Source organism: Leopardus geoffroyi, chromosome B4 (assembly GCF_018350155.1).
Source record: "Leopardus geoffroyi isolate Oge1 chromosome B4, O.geoffroyi_Oge1_pat1.0, whole genome shotgun sequence".
Lineage (NCBI taxonomy): Eukaryota > Metazoa > Chordata > Mammalia > Carnivora > Felidae > Leopardus > Leopardus geoffroyi.
In genome coordinates this window covers 28,958,405-28,981,849 of record NC_059341.1, presented here as the reverse complement: position 1 = coordinate 28,981,849, position 23,445 = coordinate 28,958,405, and positions in this window count along the sequence as shown.

The following is a 23,445-nucleotide window of genomic DNA, read 5'->3' as shown; positions in this document are numbered from 1 at the left end:
AATACTGATTCGAAGGGACAAATACACCCCAGTGCTTAAAGACGCACCATTAACAACAGCCAAATAATGGAAAGAGCCCAAATGACCATCAACTGATGAATGGATAAAGAAGATGTAGTATATATACACACAATGGAATACTACTCAGCCATCAAAAAGAATGAAATCTTGCCATTTGCAATGACATGGATGGAGCTAGAGAGCATTATGCTAGCAAAATAAGCCAATCAGAGAAAGACAAATACCATATGATTTCACTCATATGTGGAATTTAGGAAACAAAACAAAGGACCATAGAGGGGAAGAGAAAAGAGGAAAACCGAGAAAGAGAGCCTAAAGACAGAGAATTAAATGATGGCTACCAGAGGAGAGGTGGGTGGGGCAATGGGTTAAATAAATGACGGGTTTTTTTTTTTTAAATGTTTATTTATGTTTGAGAGAGAGAGAGTGCATGCACCAGCACAAGTGGGGAGGGGCAGAGAAAGATAGGGAGACAGAATCTGAAGCAGCCTCCAGACTCTGAGCTGACAGCAGTGAGCCTGATGTGGGGCTTGAACTCACACACCGTGAGATCATGACTGAAGCCAAAGTTGGACGCTCAACCAATTGATCCACTCAGGTGCCCCTAGGTGATGTGTTTTAAGGAGTGTACTTGTGATGAGCACTAGGCGCTGTATGCAAGTGTTGAATCACCATATTGTACACCTGAAACTAATATTACACTGTATGCTAACTAAATGGAATTTAATAAAAACTTGGGAAAAAAAAAGGATCACTGATTGTCTTCTGTCAGATTCCTCCACAGTGTTAGCAGTATTTGTTATGCTTTTTATTTGTTTAGTAACTATTTGTTGAAATAAAAAAAAACTGTCAAAAGTCACAGATAAAGAGAGGATCCTAAAATTAGCAAGAGAAAAGTGATTTGTCATCTGTAAGGGAGCATCTTTTTTTTTTATTTTTTTTTAAATTTTTTTTTTTTCAACGTTTATTTATTTTTGGGACAGAGAGAGACAGAGCATGAACGGGGGAGGGGCAGAGAGAGAGGGAGACACAGAATCGGAAACAGGCTCCAGGCTCTGAGCCATCAGCCCAGAGCCCGACGCGGGGCTCGAACTCACGGACCGCAAGATCGTGACCTGGCTGAAGTCGGACGCTTAACCGACTGCGCCACCCAGGCGCCTAAGGGAGCATCTTTAAGATTACTAGTGAATTTCTCAGCAGAAACCTTATAGAATAGAAGGGATTGTGATGATTTAATCAAGGTATGTAAGAAAAAACTACCAGCCAAGAATAACATATTTAGCAAACCTTCCTTCAAAAATGAAGGAGAAATTAAGATTTTCCTAGATAAACAAAAGCCGGGGGAGTTTATTACCATTAAATTTGCTCTAATGTTAAAGGGAGTCCTTTAAGTTGAAATGAAAGGACACTAGACAGAAACATGAAACTATATGAAAATATAAGACTTCCTGGTAAAGATAAATATATGAACACATACGGAATCCTGTAGTATTGTACTATTGGTGTGTCAGCCACTTTTACTTCTTCTATAGAATTTAAAACATGAAAGCATAAAAAGTAACTACAAACCTATGTTAATGAATACACAATATAAAAAGATGTAATTTGTGACATCAATAACATAAAATGGGTGAGGATAAACATGTAAAGGAGTAGAGCTTCATATTTACTTGAAGTTAAGGTGTTATCAGTTTAAAATAGGTTGTTATAACCTTAAGATGTTTTATACAATTGCCATGGTAACCACAAAGAAATTACCTATGTAAGTACACAAAAGGAAACGAGAGACCTACAGTTTCTGGTCCAGCATGTAAGAAGCTTAGAAGCATGTAAAGAGCTTAGAAGTTGCCACTTTCTCCTAACACATAAAGAGCTGAACAAAATGAAAAATCAACAATTCTTCTAAGATCTAGAAGAAAAGTGAGGTCACAGGGCAAATCACTGCCCCCAGGGTTGGAGAAACAGGCACATACAGAGATTCACAACTACTGGAGTAGAAATCCATGAGCAAAAATCTCAGCAGGAACCAGTGCCTAAGTAGGAAAACCTGAATAGTAATTGGCAATTTGCTGGAGACTCAATGTGGACAAGTATGAAAGTTAAAAACTATAGAGGAGCCCAGTCATTGGGGAGGTGGGATCTCATCCTTTTGTGACTTTTACCCCATGGAGCTCTACTGGATTGTCACAGTGAGCACTGGGCAAAAAACCTCTCATGCCTCATGGTAGGAGGAGGAGAAAAGTACGCATTCTGAAGGACACTAGAGCATTGTTTATTTTTCTTTTTTAATGTTTATTTACTTATATTTGAGAGACAGAGAGAGATAGACAGTTGGGGAGGAGCAGAGAGAAAGGGAGACAGAGATTCCCAAGCAGGCTCCGCAGCTGTCAGTGCAGGGTCTGATGTGGGGCTCGAACCCACAAATCCTGAGATCATGACCTGAACCAAAACCAAGAGTTGGACGCTCAACTGACTGAGCCACCCAGGTGCCCCTGGACCATTCTGTTCTTCATAATAAGGACTGTCCTCAGGAGAAGCTATCTACCAGAGACTAACTTGAATCTAGAATCTTGAATCTTGAATCTAATCTAGACTAACTAGATTAGACTAACTCTATCAGAGTCTAATCTATCTGAAGGAAGGGAAACATCCATTTCCAGCTATTTCTAGGCTTCCATTTGGGGGAAGGGGAATATGAAACTCTAACCCCCTCTTGCCATTTGTCCCAGGTAAGGGGAAAAAAACCCCTAAGAAGTACTGGTCAATTTCATAGTCTAAGGGCACAGGTATACCAAAAGACTGAGGCCTAGTCATACTGCCATAAAATACTTACCCTCCCCTCAACACCTTACCATCACATTATTAATGGCCTGTTTACAGTAGTTCTTTTTGCCCAGTACATCATGTCTGCTTTCCAACAAAAAATCATGAAACATGTTAAAAGGCAAAAAACAGTTTGATCAGTGAAAAAAACATCAGAATCAGAGTCAGATAGGGCAGGAATGTTGAAATTAACAACCTGGAAATAAAAAAAATTTTGATGAATATGCTAAGGACTTTAATGGAAAGAGTAAAGAATCTGCAAGAAGAGATGGATAATGTAGCAAAGAGATAGAATTTCTAAAAAAATAAATAAAAGAGAAATGCTAGAGTTCAAAAACACTGTAACAGAAATGAAGAATGTTAAGATGGACACTAAATTACAGATCCAGGAAGCTCAGAGAACACCATTGGCAAAAAAACTACACCGATGCATATCATATTAAATTGCAAAAAATCAAAAGAAAGAGTGTGCAGATAAGACAGAAAAATCTTCAAGGAAGCCAAAGGGAAAAAAAAAAAAACACCTTACACAGAGAAAAGTAAAGATAAGAATTACATTTTCTCCTCAGAAATCAAGCAAGCAAGAAGAAAATGGAATGAAAATATTCAAAGTATTGAGAGAAAACCCATCAATCTAGAATTTCATAAACTGTGAAAATATCCTTCAAAAGTGAAGGAAAAGTCTTTCTCAGAAAAACAAACACTGAATGAATTTGTTGCCAATAGATTTTTCTTATAAAAAATGTTAAAAGAAGTTCTTTGGAGTGAAGGAAAATGATATAGATCAGAAAGGAATCTATATAAAGAAAGGAATTGTATTAGATAAGGAATAAGTAAAAGAAAAATAAAAACTTTGATTTTTCTTATTCTTACTCTTATACTCTACCGACTGAACCAGGCAGGCACCCCTGATTTTTCTTATTCTTAATTTAACTAACAGATAACAGTCAAAATAATACCAATGATGTATTCAATCATGTATGTGTAACTACTTATCATACTTATGTATAAATGAAATAAATGATAACAATCAAGAGACAGGAGGAAGGAGTTAGGAGTATTTTGTTTTCATAAGGTACTTGCACTACCAGTAAAATGTTACAGAGCTATTTGAAAGTGGACTTGGATTAGTTGTATATAGCAAGCTCTAGATCAACACTAATTAAAGTTTAAAAATTAAGTATAATTGATATGCTAATAAGGAGGAAATAGAATCTCATAAAATGCTCAGTTAAAACCATAAAGGGCAGAAAAAGTGTTAAAGATAAAAATAGGAACAAAGAACAAGAGCAACAAATAGAACACAGTAATAAATATGGTAGATATTAATCCAACTATATCAATAAGCACTTTATGTGTCAATGGTCTAGGGGTACATGGGTGGCTCAGTTGGTTAATTGTCTGACTTCAGCTCAGGTCATGATCTCCCAGTTTGTGAGTTCAAGTCCCACGTCAGGCTCTGTGTTGACAGCTCAGAGCCTGGAGCCCACTTCAGATTCTGTGTCTCCCTCTCTCTCTGCCCCTCCCCCACTTGCGCTCGCTCTCTCTCTCTCTCTCTCCCTCCCCCAAAAATAAACATTGAAATTTTTTTTAATGTCAATGATCTAAATACACTAACTAAATGACAGAGATTGTTGGAGTGGATCAAAAAGCAAGATCCAACTATATGTTGTCTGCAAGAAACCCACTTAAAATATAAAGACACATATAGATTAAGAGAAAAGGTATGGACCACATGATTTCATTCAAATGGGGAATTTAACAAACAAAACAGATGAACATACTGGGGGAAAAAGAGAGAGGCAAACAGATTCTTAACTATAGAGAATAAACTGAGGGTGCTAGAGGGAAGGTGGGCAGGGGGATGTGCAGAATGGAGAGCCCAGAGATATACTCACAAAAATATACTTAACTAATCTTTCACTAAGAAGCAAAGGTAACACAATGCAGACAAACTGTCTTTTCAACAAATAGAGGTGGAAAAACTGGATATCTACATGCAAATAAAAGGATCTAGACAGACCTCACATCCTTCACAAAAACTCAGAATGAATCATAGAACTAAATGCAAAATTGAGAACTATAAAACTCCTAGAAGATAATATAGAAACTCCAGATGATCTTTAGTATGCCAATGACTTTTCAAATATAACAGCAAAACACAATCCATGAAAGAAATAATTGACTTCATTAAAATTAAAAATTTCTGCTCTGTGAAAGCATCTGGGTGGCTTAACTCGTTAAGCATCTGGCTCTTGATTTTGGCTCAGGCCATCATCTCACGGTTCATGAGATGGAGCCCCATATTGGGCTCTGCAGTGATAGCATGGAGCCTGCTTGGGATTCTCTCTCTCTCCCTCTCTCTCTCTCTCTGCCCCTCACTCACTCTCTCTCTCAAAATAAATAAACATTAAAAAAATTTCTGCTCTGTGTAACACAATGTGAAGAGAATGGGCAAACAAGGGACAGACTGGGAAAAAAATATTTGCAAAAGACATATACGATCAAGGACTATTATCCAGAACATACAAAGAGCTCTTTTAAAAAAAATTATTTTAAGTAGACTCCACACACAATGTGATAATTGAACTCATGACCCTGAGATCAAGAGTCCCAGGCTCCACTGACTGAGCCAGCCAGGAACCCCATACAAAGAACTCTTAGAACACAACACTAGGAAACAAAAACTTGATTTAAAAAATAGGCTAAAGACCTGAACAGACACTCACCAAAGAAATTAAGCAGATGTCAGGTAAGTGTAAGTATATGAAAAGATGTTCAGCATTATACATCATTAGGAAACTGCAAATTAAAACAACAGTGAGACACCACTACATTCCTGTTAGAAAGGCCAAAAAAACTGACACCATATACTGACATGGATGTGCAGCAACAGGAGCTCTCATTTATTTCTGATGGGAATGTAAAGTGATTTAGCCACTTTGGAAGACAGTTTGGCAGTTTCTTACAAAACTAAACACACTCTTACCATATGACATAACAATCGCTCCTTGGTATTGAAAATTTATGTTCACACAAAAACCTACACACAGATATTTATAGCAACTTTATGCATAACTGCCAAAACTCAAAAGCAACCAACATTTTCCTTCAGTAGGTGAATAGATAAATAAACTGTAGTGTATCCAGACAATGCAATATTATTCAGTGTTGAAAAGAAATGAGCTATCAAGACTTGGAAAGACATGAAGGAAACTTAAGTGCATAATACTAAGTGAAAGAAGCTAGCTTAAAAGGTTACAAACTGTATGATTCCATGTATGTGACATTCTTGAAAATGCCAAAGTATGGAGTCATTGAAAAAATTAGTGGTAACCAAGAGTTAGTGGGGGAGAGTGGGATGAATTGACAGAGAATAGAGGACTTCTAGGGCAATGAAACTATTCTGTATGATACTATATTGGTGGATACATGTCATTGTACATGCCCAAACTCAGAATTTGCAGCACCAATAACGATCCCTAATGTGAATATGGCCTTTGGATGACAATATATCAATGTAGGTTTATCAATTGTAACAATGTACCACTGTGGCGCAAGATGTCAATTGTAGGGTAACTTTTGCCTGTGTGGGGACAGGAGTATATGGGAATGCTCTGTAGTTTCCCCTCAATTTTGCTATGAACCTAAAAATGCTCTAAAAAGTAAAACTTTTTTTTCACAAAAGCATAACCTAAAAAACGATAAAAACCCAACCCCCTTGTAACAAAAAAGAAAATAAATGACAAAGCATGCCACTGCAAAAAATAAGTGGAGCACAAAGAAAGGAAGTAAAAGAGGGATAGGTTCAGACATACAGAAAATAATGAACAAAATGGCAATATTAAGTCATTCCCTATCAGTAACTATTTAAATGTGAAAGTATCAAACCACAATTAAATGACATATACTGGCTAAATGGATAAAAAAAGTACACACTGTCCACAAGAGACTCACTTTAGATCTAATGACATGCATAGGCTGAAAGTGAAAGGATGGAAAAAAGATATTCTACACAAATGCTAATCAAAAGACAGCAGGGGTAGCATGCTTATATTAGACAAAATATAATTTCAGTCAAAAACTCACAAGAGACAAAGGACATTATATAATAAAGGGTCAATTCACCAGAAAGATATAATGAAAAAATATATATATATATATATATCTCCGCCTAACATCAGAGCTCTTAAATACAGGAAACAAACATTGACAGACTTGAAAGGAATAATAGCAACACAAAAATACTAGGAGCTTTCAATACCTCATATTTAACAATGGATGGAAAAACCAGGCAGAAGGTAAATAACAAAACAGAGGACTTGAACGAGAATACAAACCAATTGTAATAAAGAGACGTATGCAGAACAATCCATCCAGCAAAAGAATATACCTTCTCACATGTACATGGAACATTCCCCAGAATAGATTACATGTTAGGCCACAAAAGAAGTCTTAAAAACTTCAAGAAGGTGGAAATTATACAAAGTATGTTTTCTGAATACAAGGGAATAAAATGAGACATTAATAGTAGAAGGAAAACGGAAAGATTTACACATATTTGGAAATTTAACAGCACACTTTTAAACAACCAATGGGTGAAAGAATAAATCACAAGGAAAATTAATAATTAATATATATTATATATGTAATACATATACATATTTATATATATAAATTATAACATCTAAAATATTTTTAGTGTTTCCTATTAAGGGTTACAATTTATATCTTTAACTTCTCACAATCTACCTTCAAATAGAATTTCACATAAATTTAAGAATCTGACAATAATTTATGTACATTTCTTTTTTCTCAATTTTTCCAGTATTAGTTATTCATTTTACATGTAAATATGTACTAAACACCAAGATTCAGTTTTACTACTTTTTCTTTAAAGAATACAAAATAGGGGACACCTGGGTGGCTCAGTCAGTTAAGCATCCAACTCTTGATTTAGGCTCAGATCATGATCTCATGGTTGGTGAGATCAAGACCCACGTTGGGTTCGGTGCTGACAGTGCAGAGCCTGTTAGGGATATTCTCTCTCTCTCTCTCTCTCTCTCTCTCTCTCTCTCTCTCTCTCTCTCTCTCTCTCTCTCTCTCTCTCTCTCCCTCAACTCCTTTCTGTCAAAATAAAGAAATAAACTTAAAAAAAAAAGAGTAAAAACTATTTACTCACATATTTACCATACCCTGTGCTCTTCATTCCTTTTTGTTCATCCAAATTTTTATGTGGTTTCACTTCCCTCTGCCTGAAGGACTTCTTATGTGGTTTCATTTCCATCTGCCTGAAGGACTTTCACATATCTTGGTGTTGGTGATGAATTCTTTCAACATTTATATGCCTCCAAATGTCTTTATTTACCTTCATTGTGAAAGATATTTTCACCAAGTAAAGAATTCTAGGTTGGCTATTTTTTAGTTTCATTACTTTTAGGATATTGCTTTATTCTTTTCTGGTTTGTATTGTTTCCAATGAGATGTTTGTGTACTTAATGTCGGTTTTCTCTGGCTGCTTTTAAGATTCTTTTTTCTCTTTATCAGTAGTTTTAAGCAATTTAATTATAAGGTCTTATAAACTGCATCATGTTTCTTGTTCTTGGGCTTCATTGAGCTACATAGATCTTGTAGATGTATACTTTTCATCACATACAGAAAATGTTTGGTCATTATTCTTTAAATAGTCTTTCTGCTTCCACTCTCCTATATCACATTCTCTTCTTCTGCGACTGTAATCACACGTATATTAGGTTGCTTGATGTTGTCCCACAGCTCACTGAACTGAACTGTGTTCATTTTCATATCCAATCTCTCTTCTCTTTGTTTTTTATTTTGGATAGGGTTTTTTTTGCTTTGTCTTCAAATTCACTAATCTTTTCTTCTGTGGTGTCTGATCTGCTGCTAATCTCATCTGGTATAATTTTTTGTATTTTCCATATTTGGAAGTTTATATGGGTTATATCTTTTATATATCTCTTTGCAATGCTTCTTTAAAATATGCAGAATATTTATAATAACAGTTTTAATGTCCTTTTCTCCCACTTCTATCATGTGCTCCATATGTGAGTCTGCTTCTTTCTATTGATTGATTTTTCCTCTCACTATGGGTTGTATTTTCCTGTGTCTTTTTATGTTATAATTTTGTTTAAATGGGAGACTTTGTGGATTTTACATTGTTAGGTGCTGGATTTTTTTTTTTAATTCTCTTAAATACTTTTGAGCTTTGCCCTGGGATGCAATCTAGTAAAACCTGAAACCGTCTGATCCTGTCAATGCTTACTTTTACACTTGCAAGGTAGAACCAAAACAGCCTTTACTCTAAAGCTATTTTGGCTTTTCTCCTAAAGCAATAAATACCCTTCTGAGCATTCTATTTAATGTCTAATAATTATGAGGTTTTCATTCTGGCTAGTGGGAACAATAACCATTCCCAACCCTGTTTGATCTCTGAAGATCATTCTGCCTTTTTCCTTCAGGTGGTCTTTTCTCTAGCCTCAAGGAGTTTCCTCTCAGGTGTGTGCTGATCAATACTCAGCTGGAGACCTGAGAGGAACCCTCTGCAGTTCCCTGTAGTTCTCTTTCTATATAATTCTTTCTTCTCCAGTACTTCACCCTGCAAATTCTAACCACCTTCACCTCAATTCTGTCATTTCAACTCTCTTTCTTCACTCAGGCTCTGTTTCAGTTTATCCCTCTTTGAGCTATGGCCTGGGAAGTATAGAACAGTAAGCTGAGACAATGGTAGGGCTAACCTCATTTGTTTTCCTTCCCTTAGGGAACACTGTCCTGAGCTTTCTGTTGTCCAATATCTGTGAACCAATGTTTCATATACTTTGTCCAATTTCTTATTTGAGGTACGAGGGTAAATCCGATTCTTGTTCCATCATGGTTGGAAGAAAAAACTACTTGGTGCTTTTTGGTTCTACTAAATGACTTTACTGACAGTCTGACATCTAGTAATAAGACAAAGAGGCCTATAATGAGAGTAATACACAGTCAAATATCCACTGTGTATCACTGACATTTTGTATTATGTGCTGATAAAGAAATACTGCCCCCTTTAAGGTTTTTTAAAAGAATATTCTCTTCAGTTTTGTGTTTTTTCTCTCCCAACTTTTGATTTTGAAAAATGTGAACCCTTTTTTGGAGAATTTGAAAAAAATTGAAAAATGAAAATCTGTAAGCTTTCACCTAGAATCAAAAATTAATATTCTACTGCATATGCTTTATCTCTGTAAATAAATTGAAAGTAAGTTTCACACCTAAATATTTATCCTTTATCTTTCAAGGAAAGGATATTCTCATACATAACCACAATAGTATTATTCTATCTAAGAAATTCAATAGGGGTTCCTGGGTGACTCAGTTGGTTAAGCATCCAACTTCAGCTCAGGTCATGATCTCATGATTCATGGGTTTGAGCCCTGTGTTGGGCTCTGTGCTGACAGCTCAGAGCCAAAGCCTGCTTGGTGTTCTGTGTCTCCCTCTCTCTCTGCCCCTCCCCAACTCGTGCTGTGTGTGTGTGTGTGTGTGTGTGTGCTTGTCTCCCTCAAAAACAAACATTAAAAAAATAAAAAAAAAAAGAAATTTAATACCAATACCGTAATATTAGGTAATACATAGCCCATATTTGAATTTCTCTAATTATCCTTTTCTCTTTCCACAATCACAATCCAATCAAAAATTACTCACTGAATTTGGTAATTATAGTCTCATTAATCTCTTTTGTCTGAAACAATCCCCCTGCTATTTTCTGTTATTTATGATGTTGGCATTTTTGAGGAGCTCAGGCCTGCTATCCTGTTTAATTTCAATTTTTAAAGATTGTGATAATCTTAGTAAATTTTATGACAACTGGGAAAGAGAAACTCTTCATTATTCTAGAATTATATTCATCCTGTCACTTTGAAGACTATGCTAAATTTTGAATATGAATAAAACTCATTTAAAGAACTAATACACTTGAAAGTTGCCCAGTGACTCAAATGTGCTATTATAGAATTTAGAAGTGGAAAATATCTCATAGTGCATTTCTCCCTGGCAAAGGGAAAGGCAATTGAGACATTTAGCTTCATTTTGTGTTGTCATGTTTGTTTTATAGTACTAGGGTTAAAAATGTAGCCCAACTTTTTCACAAGTACTATTCTTGGGTGATTGTTATAGAAAGTCAAATTTTTTCATCTATTCAGCAGCTGAACCTATTGTATACTCCCCCAAGTGAAATGGAAAAGGAAAATGCTCATTGATTTAGAACCCCAGAATATGCATGAGAGAAATAAATGCATATTTTCCCCTGATGAAAAGTATTTCACTTTACTTCTGGATATTTCAAAACTCCCATCTGGTAGTCCACCCTGTTTTTCCACCAGATGGCAATAATCCATAATGGGTGAGCAGGACAAATGGAATGTACACAAGGGCGTGAGCGTTAAAGGGCTATGAGCTTGCAATGTGGTAATGTAGGAAAAATGATGAGTCCCAGGAGAAGAGGATAAATAATGAGTTGCTAAGTCTGGCATGCTAAAAGCTAACAACCACCATCATAAAAGGGATCGTATCATTCATCTTTAATTTATTAGTGTAAAATTTAAGAAGAAAACAAGTTGTGGCATTGTTATATTTTTTTGTTTGTTTTTAGAATCACATAGGAAAGAAAAGCTGATAGAGTGGAGAAGTTGTTGATTTTCAAGTAGAGTTTCTCAAATTCAGCACCAAAAAGACACTGTATATTCCTAACAGAAGTCACAAATTGAGGGATGCCTGGCTAGCTCAGTCAGTAGAGCTTGAGACTCTTGATCTTGAGGTTGTAAGTTTGAGCCCCACATTGGGTGTAGAGTTTACTTGAAATAGATAAATAACCTCATTAAAAAAAAAGTCATAAGTTCAGAGCATTCAAAGAAAAGGGAGGGAGAAAGGAATCTGCAGGAGCTGCTCAGGAAACCTGGAGACCATTTCTCTTCCCCAGCACCATGGCTTGATGGGGAATCCTGCTGACACCTCACAAGTCTATCAAAATCTGTTGAACTGAATATTCCTTCTTGGTTTTGGTTTTAGGTGGTATCATACAAATCCAACCCAATGCTACACCATCTCATGCAAATAATTCCCAGTGTGTTATAGTGCAAAATTACTGTACAATTCTACACGTTGGCAGGTTTCCTTTCAAAAGACTTTTCCCCCACTGGATATCTGTCATTTTCTTCTCCTCTGGGTTCCTTTTTCTAAGTACTGAATATTCCTGTGATAAAGGCCAGGCTGCTCTTTTTGAAGACTAAATAGTACTAACTTTTATCATTGTTTTTACTATTTTCCTTTCTTTCATTTTGAAAAATAACAATATAGAGTTCAAAGGAAACTGGAAAGAATCTAAATGAAGTTGTTTATTGGAACACAATCATACAAAATTTCTAAGGAAACTGTTAGGAACATTTTGCTGTTGGTGTTTTGAGAAATTGATCAATTATCTATTTAACGTAGGTAAAGATGGTATATAAAGAAAAAAGACCAAGATAACAGTGAGAAGAGATGAAATCCAGGGAATTCAGTTTTTTGTTTAGACAATGCTTTTTTTAAAGGGGGCTATGATTAAAAAGCTCTTATCCTTTTTTAAGTACATTTTTGTCTACATTATAAGTGATCAATATAAAAACATTAAGAATGAAGAAAAGTAAAGAGTTACCAATCTGAAGACAATTGCTATTAACATTTTAGTGTATTTTCTTCCATTGTTTTTTTCCGGAAATAAGTTTATTTTTGTCTTTTGAAAAAATCTGTTTTCATGATTGTTTCATGTTTTTCATGAACTGATTTCTTACATTGCATGATAACGTATGTATTTTCCTATGTGATTAGAAACAATAAAATTATTTTATTTTTATTTTATTTAAAGGAATATTTAAAAATTTTTAATGTTCACTTATTTGTTTTAAAATTTTTTTTAACATTTTATTTATTTTTGAGAGACAGAGAGACAGACCATGAATGGGGGAGGGGCAGACAGAGAGGGAGACCCGGAAACTGGAGCAGGCTCTAGGCTCTGAGCTGTCAGCACAGAGCCTGATGCAGGGCTCGAACCCACAAACCGTGATATCATGACCTGAGCTGAAGTGAAGTCAGACGCTTAACAGACGAAGCCATCCAGGCACCCCTAAAATAATTTTAATTGCTTCATAATGCTTTGGTAAGGATAAGCCATACTTTAATTAGCCTATTATTAGATATTTATTTAGTTTCTCCTTTTTGATTTAACAAATAGCACAGTGATAAACATGTTGGTGTATACAAAATATTTTCCATATTTAAACTTTCTTAGAAAGGATTCCCAAGAGTGAAATCGCTAGTTCAACAATGATAAAATATTTTAATGCTTTAATTTTATTTGTATCACTGCCAATTTTCTTTTCAATAGAGCTAAGTCAGTTTACACAGCTAATCGCAGTGTGCAAGAATGCAGCTTTCACACTAATGTCGTTGCTGAGGATTATAAAAAACAAGCAACCAAACACTTTACTAAATGGCCTCTTACTAGTGCTTTAATTTGCATATCCTTGGTTACTAGTGAGATGGAACCTTTTCCCACTGTTTGCTAAACAGTTGAATTTCCTCTTTTATTAATTGTTCATCCTTTGATCATCTTACGTCCTTTGTTCATCTCTTGGGGTCTCTGTAATCTCCGTTTACAAAGAGAACTAACAAGCACTATCTAGAGAAAGGCCTTCTGTATGCAACACTGTGGAATTCTTCCTCTTTTAAGTCTTTTCAGAGGCAGCATTGGAACTGCAATGTGAAGAGGAATCCAGGAAGGGCAGGAAAGATATATATTTCCTGTGATATATTTCCGTCTGCTGTACCAGTGAAATAGAAGTCCATGTTACCGTGGTGAAATCGCTCTCTTCTTTATTAAGCCGGTACTCACTCGAAAACTGCATTCTAATAAGTTTTGACCACTTTTCCAATATCATGTTTATGTGTTATATAACACCAGAAATACACGTCATATAAGTCACTGTGGAGCCATGGTGGTTCCACAAAATGTTGCCATTCCAGAGTCTTTTAAAATGATTTACTTAGACATAATTTAATTTAACTTAGCTTGGAACCAAGTTATTATCCTTTATTCTGTAGCCACTTCCTGGGAGGCTGGCACTTCATATATAATTTTTTTTTAATTTTTTTTAACGTTTATTTATTTTTGAGACAGAGACAGAGCACGAACGGGGAAGGGGCAGAGAGAGAGAGGGAGACACAGAATCGGAAGCAGGCTCCAGGCTCTGAGCCATCAGCCCAGAGCCCGATGCGGGGCTCGAACTCACGGAGTGCGAGATCGTGACTTGAGCTGAAGTCAGACACCCAACCGACTGAGCCACCCAGGCGCCCCTGTAATTTTTCTTATATGGATACAACTAGAGCAAGTACTGAAAGGGGCATAAACACAGAGTCCTGTCTCTGAAGTGACAGTGGATGAGCTGAACTTTTCCCTGCATAGGTTGACTATCCAGACCCAGGCTCTAAGAACATTCCTCCTCCTGGCAATGACAGGGCTTAAGACCAGTGAATAGGACTCTAATGCTGACAGCGACTTGAAACAGCCTAAATTCCCTATATGAAACACCCAGATAATCATAGTTCCTCTTATCCAACGGATATTTTAAAGATTACAAAAGAAAAATCTTTGAGGTTGAAAGGAATAGCATTAAGTATTACTATATTGCAGTAAATGTTATTTTAAAACCTAAGTCAAGACTCAAAAATGATCTCCTTTGTCAAGTATCTTGAGATCATAAAGAGAATCAAGGAATATTGGGAATGGATAGGGTCATGGAATCGTCACAGCTAACTCTCTCCTTTGACAGAGGAAGAAACCAAGTCTCTGAGAGGTTTCAGCCAAGATGACACTTGAATAAAGTGACAATGCTAATTAAAGACAGAACTTGCATGCTAGTGTGGGGGTCCTGAGTTTCCTCCAGATATCTTTCTACCACCTCCCTCTTCATCTAGTGGGTAGAAAGTTACCATGCATCATCTTTAATAGAAGTGTTTCAAGCTCCCTCTTTATTCTGAGAGCTAATTTTTTTGAGAGAGAGAGAGAGAGCATGTGTGCACGCGAGCGTGGGGGCAGGGGTGGAGAGAGAGAGAAAGAAAGAGAATCGCAAGCAGGCTCCATGCTGAGTGTGGAGCCACTGGATCCCATGACCCTGAGTCACAGGACCCAGTGGAGCCACTGGATCATGATCGGAGTTGAACTCGAGTGTCTGATGCTCAACCTACTGAGCTACCCAGGTGCCCCCTAAGAGCTAAATTTCTGTTCACAGTAAAAATAATTACTTCAGGGGGACCCTGGCTGGTTCAGTGGGTAGAGCATGCAACTCTTGATCTCAGGATCATGAGTTCAAGCCCCACGTTGGGCGTGGAGACTACTTTAAAAACAAAAAACAACAACAACAAAAAAAAAAACAAGTGCTTCAATAGGCTAAAATATGTATATAAAGTTCTCTGACAAAAAGACTGTAAGTTTATTTAAAGATAAAATATTTTATGTCTAAAAGCTTAAGAAATAGGCATCAAAGAGCAGGTTTTAATCAAACCGAAGCATCTTTTTAGCTTGTGTGCTGCTGTAAACACAAGAGGACAAAGGTCACTGAAATGAAGTGGAACCAGTTTGACAGAGAGCATTCAATCTGGTTTCAACAGTTTGATTAATATCAGAAGAAATAAATTTGTTACACTAAGGAAGAGGGCTCTGGAATCCTTGTGATTTAAGAGGCTACACCCCTCTTTTTAGCTGGTCAGTTAAGTGAATGTGTTAACTCTCTATGGAAATAATGCAGGTTGCAATGAGGAAATTGCATATCAGTACATCAGAGAAGCGTCTTCATCAAACACTGGGAAAACAGGCAAGTTGATTTATTTGTGTGAAGCTAAGGGGAATTGTATTAGTAGATACTTTTTTTTTTTTTTACAGTTTATTTATTTTGAGACACAGAGAAGAGTGACCAGGGGAAGGGCAGAGAGAGAGGGAGAGAGAATGTCAAGCAGGTCCCGCACCGTCAGTACAGAGCCTGATGTGGGGCTCGAACTCACAAACCATGAGATATGACCTGAGCTGAAACCAAGAGTCAGACAGACGCTCAACCAACTGGGCCATCCAGGCGCCCCTGTATTAGTAGATACATCTAATGATCCAGAGTTCAAACTTGTAAGTGTTGCTCATGAAGCTACATGCTTAGATAGAGAGGAGACAAACTGTAAAATCAAGAGAGAGAGTATTTTCCCCTCCCCCCAATTTCTTTAAATATTAAAGAACTTTTGCTTTCTTTTATATATTTTCCCCCAACTTAAGTAGGATTTAATATATATTTAGATACACAAGAATCTGTCTTCTTTCATTCCGTGCATGCACATAAACACACACACATGAAATAGTATGAGTTAATCAAATGAAAAACACAGTAAGAAAGTTCTACGTGGCAAGAACTTTTTTTTAAGAGAGAGAGAGACACACAGAGAGAGAGAGAGAGGGAGGGAGGGAGAGTGAGCATGAGCAGGGAAGGGGCAGGAGGAGAGGGAGACAGAATCTTAAGCAGGTTCCACACCCAGTGCAGATCCTGCCGTGGGACCTCTGTCTCACAACCATGAGATTATGACCTGAACCAAAATCAAGAGTTACACACACAAACGACTGAGCCACCAAGGAGCCCCTCTTTTCTTGCTTTCAAACAAAACTGGTAAGGCAGCAAAAAGAACTGTTTTACTTTCTCTCTGGCCTTGCACCCAAAAGAAAGTGAAGAATATGTTTTGAATTGCCTAAAAACAAAAGGAAGAGACATAAAGGCTGCACATGAGCACAAAGTGAAAATGTCTCAAAATCCATGAAAATAGACGACAGGGATATTTAAGGAAACCAACACCTTGCTCATGTGGAAACTGTCACAGATCATGTAGTGGCTGCATTTTACATCTTCTATGCTGAGTGAGAACATTGGTATTTTCGTGACTCACAAGGACAGGGGTGTGCTGCCTGCTGAATCACCCACCCTCCTCTCTTCCTGGGGTGCCAGAATGTTCCAAGACACTAATGGAGGATTAAATCGTGGTTACCATGACAGCTACTTAAATGCTGTCATGATAATATCAATAGAGGTAGTACAGTGTTCCCCGAAAATTGAAATTTTATTTTACCCCCTTCAAAAACTTCAATAATTTTAATCATTGAAGTTCTTTAATAACTATGCAAAGTTGGTCTAAAGAATTAGTAGTATTTTTCTTAACTAGATAGATTGCTATATTAAGATATAAGTCATCTCTTAAAATTTATTTCATCTAGTGAACACTGATTGATAAATGATGTTGCCTATTGTATTTTTAGAAATTAAAATAATATCAAAGTAGAAATAAGAATGCAGTTTTATCAATTTTTTTGAAGTCTAGAAACTCAAATTTACAAAAACAAATCTGAATACTTTAAGCATTAGCCAGCATCTTGTGGTAACGGGCTGTTTTTTTATGTGTGCCAGCAGTTTATGCAAACTGTAACATGTAAAAACCTGCCTGTGGAGGGTTTGTATGTGGTAGGCTGATGTTCTGTCCCTCTCTTCCCCCGGTTCCAATGATTAGATAATCAGCAGCAGATTTTTATGTATATTTTAAAAATCTTATTTTCGGGGAAGTTTAAAATATCTTTTGGGATTACCGTGAAGCCTCAACTACTGAGGAGCACTTAGACTCATTAAAATGAACAGCAGGAAAAGTTCAATGACCTTGAGGGTTCTTGAAATGCCTTTACTAAATGTTTTCAAAACTCGGCTCAAGCATTTGCTGCTGCTTTTCTGATAGAGTGTTTTTCTCCTTTCATTTCACCTGCCCTCAGGGTATTGGTTATTCTTTTTTTGCTGGAGTGTCACTAGGAATCCTAATTTCAGTGGGACAAATTATCCAAATTATCAAAGGCTAAACTGTTCCTTAGGCACATGTTTAATCAAATGTGTCAGTCAGGGACCTATCAGGAAAAGGTCCACTTAAATGAATTTAATGAAAGTTAATTTAATGATGGCACTATTCACAGAGGTGTGGGTAGGGTTAAAGGAACCAACAAGAGGGTGGTGAGGCACTCAGAGATTAGTACAACCAGGAGTCATTCCACCATCCAGACCTCTAGGTGGAGGAGGAAAGCCCAATTAATGCTCCAGTGCCTGTACAGAGCAGGAACTGTGAGAGAAGAGTTCTTAAAGGGAGTCACATGTGCAGAGGTGAGCAGCTTCCCCACCACCAGAATCTTGGAAAGACAGGGCATGGAGAGGAATAAATACCCTGGCCCTTTCTCTCTTTCCACCTTCTATCTTCTGTCACTGCCTCCCAACCAAAAACCAACAGGGCAAGGGAGCCTGGTTTTGATACAATTCCAAGGGATTGGCCTCCAGGGCATAACGCAGGACACCAAGGGGTGGAGAATGAATCCAGGGATGATGGTTGGGTATGGAGAATAACCAGCCTATTAAACATAGAATTTCAGATTGAGTAAATTTTGTGCATGAATTCTGTTCCGAGCTCTGCTTTAAAAAAAAAAAAAATTTCTTGGTTCTTGGCTATTTGGGTAGTCTATATTGCCAGATATCTGATTTATAATTAATCCGACTTATGGTTTTGTAGTCACATCATCACATCTGGATTCATACTGGGAAATGATAAAGTTATACTTCATGGAGCAATAAAGATGACAATATGCATTTTAATATTCTAATATTTTTAACATAATTCTGGCCACACAAAAACAAACGTTTCTTCTTAAGTATGGGACAGAGAAAATCCTCCAGGATTGACTCTTCAAACCATTATTATACACAACTATAAGACTGAATTGGTAGACATACACTGAAAGCAATGCAAATTTCACATGCTCACCTAAAGGAGTATAGGGCCCCTGCTACCATGGAGTTGGAGAATTCATCTAGCATCTTTTGGAAAATATGATTATGATGGTTAGTTCCATCTTGCACATGTATTTAGAAAATTTCACAAACTCACACTTAGGGCTGTTACTGAAAATAAAAGAGAAGTTATTGTTGCTCGGTTCCCAAAATTTCCCTGGTGGGGTTAACCTCCAACTACCCACTGTACGCATCCTTTACTAATTTCCCTCTTCTCTGCCTCCTTTCCTCACTCCCCTGTTTCTTCCATCCCCTCCCAAATAAACTATCTGCACTTTAATCCTTGCCTCAAGGTCAGTTTCTGGAGGAACTTAAACTAAGAAAAGTATATTTTCATCCCTTGCCTGTGTAAAGGTCTAATTTCCACAATTTTATAACAAATTACTCTTTTACAAAGAGTTGAAAAATTCCACAGAACCTCAACTTTATCATTTACTGACCACCTACCAAATGCCAAGTCTGGGGCTATCTTCTTTAATCCTTCCATCCAATCATATGGATTTCAATAATGTGATTTGTTTGGGTGTTTTATCTACTGTACCAAATTGTATAAACATACATAAAGTTTTATCTACAAACTTACTTATTGCCAGATACTCGGTACAACCGCCAGTACAATGTTGACTCAAGGTGGTGAAAGCAGATATTTTTGTCTTATTCCCAAAGTTAGAGAAGTATCTCCACTTTTAAATCAAGAAATATTATTTCTATATTACCTGTGTTTCACACTGAAACATTGTACTACTGCTTAATTATGACAAATACTAAAGGTTTTCATGTAGTGTAAATAGACTTCAATAATGAGTTATTGGTCATTGCTTTTAATTAATTTTAAGGTAATTTCTTAGTGCCTATATCTGAGTTATAAAGTTTAAATGGCTGCATATATAATTTAAAGGATATAAGCAGAACAAATTAAAATATACCTTTAATTATTGATTGGCTGATTACATAGTTTAAATGTTAAAGTCAATTACTAATTTTCTGGTGTTAGGTAGCCCTGGCTATACAATTTTGGAAATATTTCGAGGTGGCAGTTTGCCTTTTAGTCCTAATTACTTATGCCTGAATTTGTCTCTAACAAAAAGTGTGAAAACACTTATCATGTAAGTTTATATTATGAAAACTGAGATTTCACAAGAATATATTAACAAAGCCCTTAAAATCCTCAAGGAGATGGTGTTTTGTAAACTTGAATGCTACTGTAGTCTATGATTATAATTCTTTTTGAAATTTCTGGAAATTAAGTCTAGGAATAAATATAATAAAATTCTGAAACACAGTAGGCAAAGTAATTTCCAGGGCACCTAGGTAATCTTTGGAAAACAGAAGGTAGTTGACATTACAAAGTGGGCAAACTAACAGATATACACAGAAACACATGCTTTCAGTGTTTTTTTCCCAAATATTTTTTTTCTTAATTTTAATTAAGAGATAAATAAATGATCCACAAAATTCTAATTTTATTACTTATTCAGAGGATCCAAGTCATTAAAAAGTGTCCAAATAAGGCTCTATTTCAAGAAAAATAAAGTTCTTTTGAAAATACACATATATTTGATATGATGTAACCATACTTCAAAGTAAGTATAGTACCTGGGTCTTAAATTATTTCAGTAAGGCACAGTTATTGTTCAATCAAAACTTAATGAAAATAACTGATTTTTTAAAAAGTTTACCTTATAGGGGTGCCTGGGTGGCTCAGTTGGTTGAGTATCAGACTTTGGCTCAGGTCATGATCTCACAGTTTGTGAGTTCGAACCCTGTTATCGGGCTCTGTGTTGACAGCTCGGAGCCTGGAGCCTGGAGCCTGCTTTGGATTCTTGTCTCCCTCTCTCTCTCTCTGCCCCTCCCCAGCTCGTGCTCTTTCTCTTGCTCTCTCTCAAATATAAATTAATTAAAAAAAATGTTTACCTTATTTATGTACTAGTTTACCTGATAGGCTTATTTGATTAGGTAAACTTTGATAAAATAGGTGAAGCCTGACTGTTTTAATAACACAATAAAGATAACAGAAAAAAATTAAATATTTTAATTTAAATTTTTTTTTTTAATTTAAAAAAAATTTTTTTTTTTCAACGTTTATTTATTTTTGGGACAGAGAGAGACAGAGCATGAACGGGGGAGGGGCAGAGAGAGAGGGAGACACAGAATCGGAAACAGGCTCCAGGCTCTGAGCCATCAGCCCACAGCCCGACGCGGGGCTTGAACTCATGGACCGCGAGATCGTGACCTGGCTGAAGTCGGATGCTTAACCGACTGCGCCACCCAGGCGCCCCAAAATTTTTGAGTAGTTAAATCACTCACATGGTTTGAATATCAAAAAGTTTAGATACAAAAAAAAAGTTCAGATATGAATACAGTGAAGGATCTTTCTCAGGCCTTCCATCCACAGTTGGATGGAAGTTATACATCACAGTTATACATCAACAGTTAGTTTGTCCTAGTTTAATGCATATACAAGGAAATAGATTATTTTGCACCATTTTCCTGCTTTTGTTCATTTAACAAAAAAACTTGGAGACTGTGATATTAAAACACAAAGAATTTTGTCTTTTCTTTGTTAACAGCCATGCAGTGTTTGCATGTATGGATTTATCATAATTTAATTAGTTATTCCCAATCATTTGCTATTCTCAACAACATTATAAGAAATACCTTATCATTTCTCATGTATAGAAATACATCTGCAGGATAAATCCCTAGAAGTGAATTGGAGTTCAGAATATGTATGCATTTGTAATTTTGATAGGGACTGCCAAATTCCTGTTTCTCTAGAACCTAGCCAAAGCAGGGATGCCAGATATAATTTTATGCCTTTTCATTTAGAAATACAAAATGAAAAGTCGGTTACCTATTACAGAATTAGAAAGCAGGGCATATTCAGCAATTTACAGAGTACATTTCAACAGAAATCTATTGTGCATCTATCACATGCCAAGTACTTTCAGGCACTTTGGATACACACACACACACACACACACACACACACACACACACCCCAAACTCAAATCTCTGCCTTTGTGGAGCTTACATTTGAAATCTACATTTTGGAACTTCATGCTACCTCATTAGAAGTCAGTTAAATGTCAATATCCTGAAAGTGATCTGTTGAGATCCTGAGCACAGGAGCCAGACATATGCTGCTAGTCTTATTTAAAAACTAACTAGAGGCAGTGTTGCAAATGATTTCATAGCTCTCCATCAGGCCCTTCTCAAACAACACACTTGAGTGAGAGCTCTTTTTATCTGACTCCATCTGCTGTTGGTAGTGATCAGCATACTGTGGGCATTGTGGTATCATCTGAGATTATGTTGTGAAATAGGAAGTAGAAGTTACAGGCAGATCAGCAAGTATGCAAACTGTTCAGTTTTCTCCTGCTGAAACCAAGGGTGCCCAGTTTAGGTTTGGGGAGTAGGGAAGATAAAGTTATCAGCACATTCCCATCAGGGCACAGTTTACTTTTTGTGGCCTGTCCTTGTTTTGGTTCTAGAAAGAGATCACAGGGATTCTATGGAAAAGTTTCGGAAGCATACAGCAGCAACACTCTGTATGCTGAATAAGTGCATGGAAAAGAGAACATGTTAGAAACTGAGGGAGACAGGAAAAACCATTAGTGTCAAGGAAGGGGTGGTGGAAAGTGCAATGATAGAGACAGTCCTTGGCTTCTTTAGAAAGTGTCTTTCCTTTCTAAAATGAAAATATTTTAAAACTGTAGTGCCGCCCACCCATTAAATTTAATAAGAAGGTGGAAAACTATGGCTGTTAAAATCTTGTCAATAACCCAGTGGGTTCTCTGTAGTCATTAAAGAACAAATGGGAATTCAGCTTATGATAAGGAAGCCAGACACAGTGGCATCTTCAAGTATGAGGTGAAGAACAGAAAAGGGCCAATTCCCCAGAGTGACTTTCCAACCATATCCTCCCACTTTTTTTTTTTTTTTTTCAAATTCTGGTATCGTTAAAATTTAATCCTGGCACCATAATAGACACAACAATTGGTTACTGAATGAGTGGTTCCTTATGACCTAATAATGCTGATCAGTTTTCCTCACAGTCATTAAATTTAGGGCTAGAAGAAGGAGCCTTTGAGTTCAGTGAACACACTCCTTTGACAGCTGAGGTCGAGAAGTGTGAAGGGACAATGGTAGAAGCTAGGTGTCTTTTCCAGATTCTCTGTCGAGTACAACTCCTGCCATAGGATCACCATGAAAAACCTTTAGTGCCTCTGACTTCTGGATTCTGTGCTGCCAAAGTGCAAACGCTGCAAACAGTGATGACTTTGGCCAATGACACTGTGGCCCCGGGGCTTGCACACAGCTGGCCCCATGGACAGCCATTGGGCTGCTTCAGCATTCAGCTGAATGCTGAACGAGGGGTCATGCTGCTTTGCAGCAGCCTGACCACGGAGCGGCCGTTCTCGGGTCCCCAGGGCCCTCTTCAGCCCTGAGTGTGTGTGCACAGCTGGTGTAGCAATCTGCCCTGGTGGCCCCAGCGAAGGACAGCTCCTCATGGACCCAGTAAATGGACTCACTGTCTCCAGTGTTCCATTTCGTCCCCAGGAGGTAGCTGGTGGCACTTTTTCCGAGTCTTCCCGAGGGATTTCCGGGGCGGTGGACGACTGACCTAAGCCTGGCAGCAGCTCCCAGCAGGCCAGTGGGCCGAGAAAGGGAG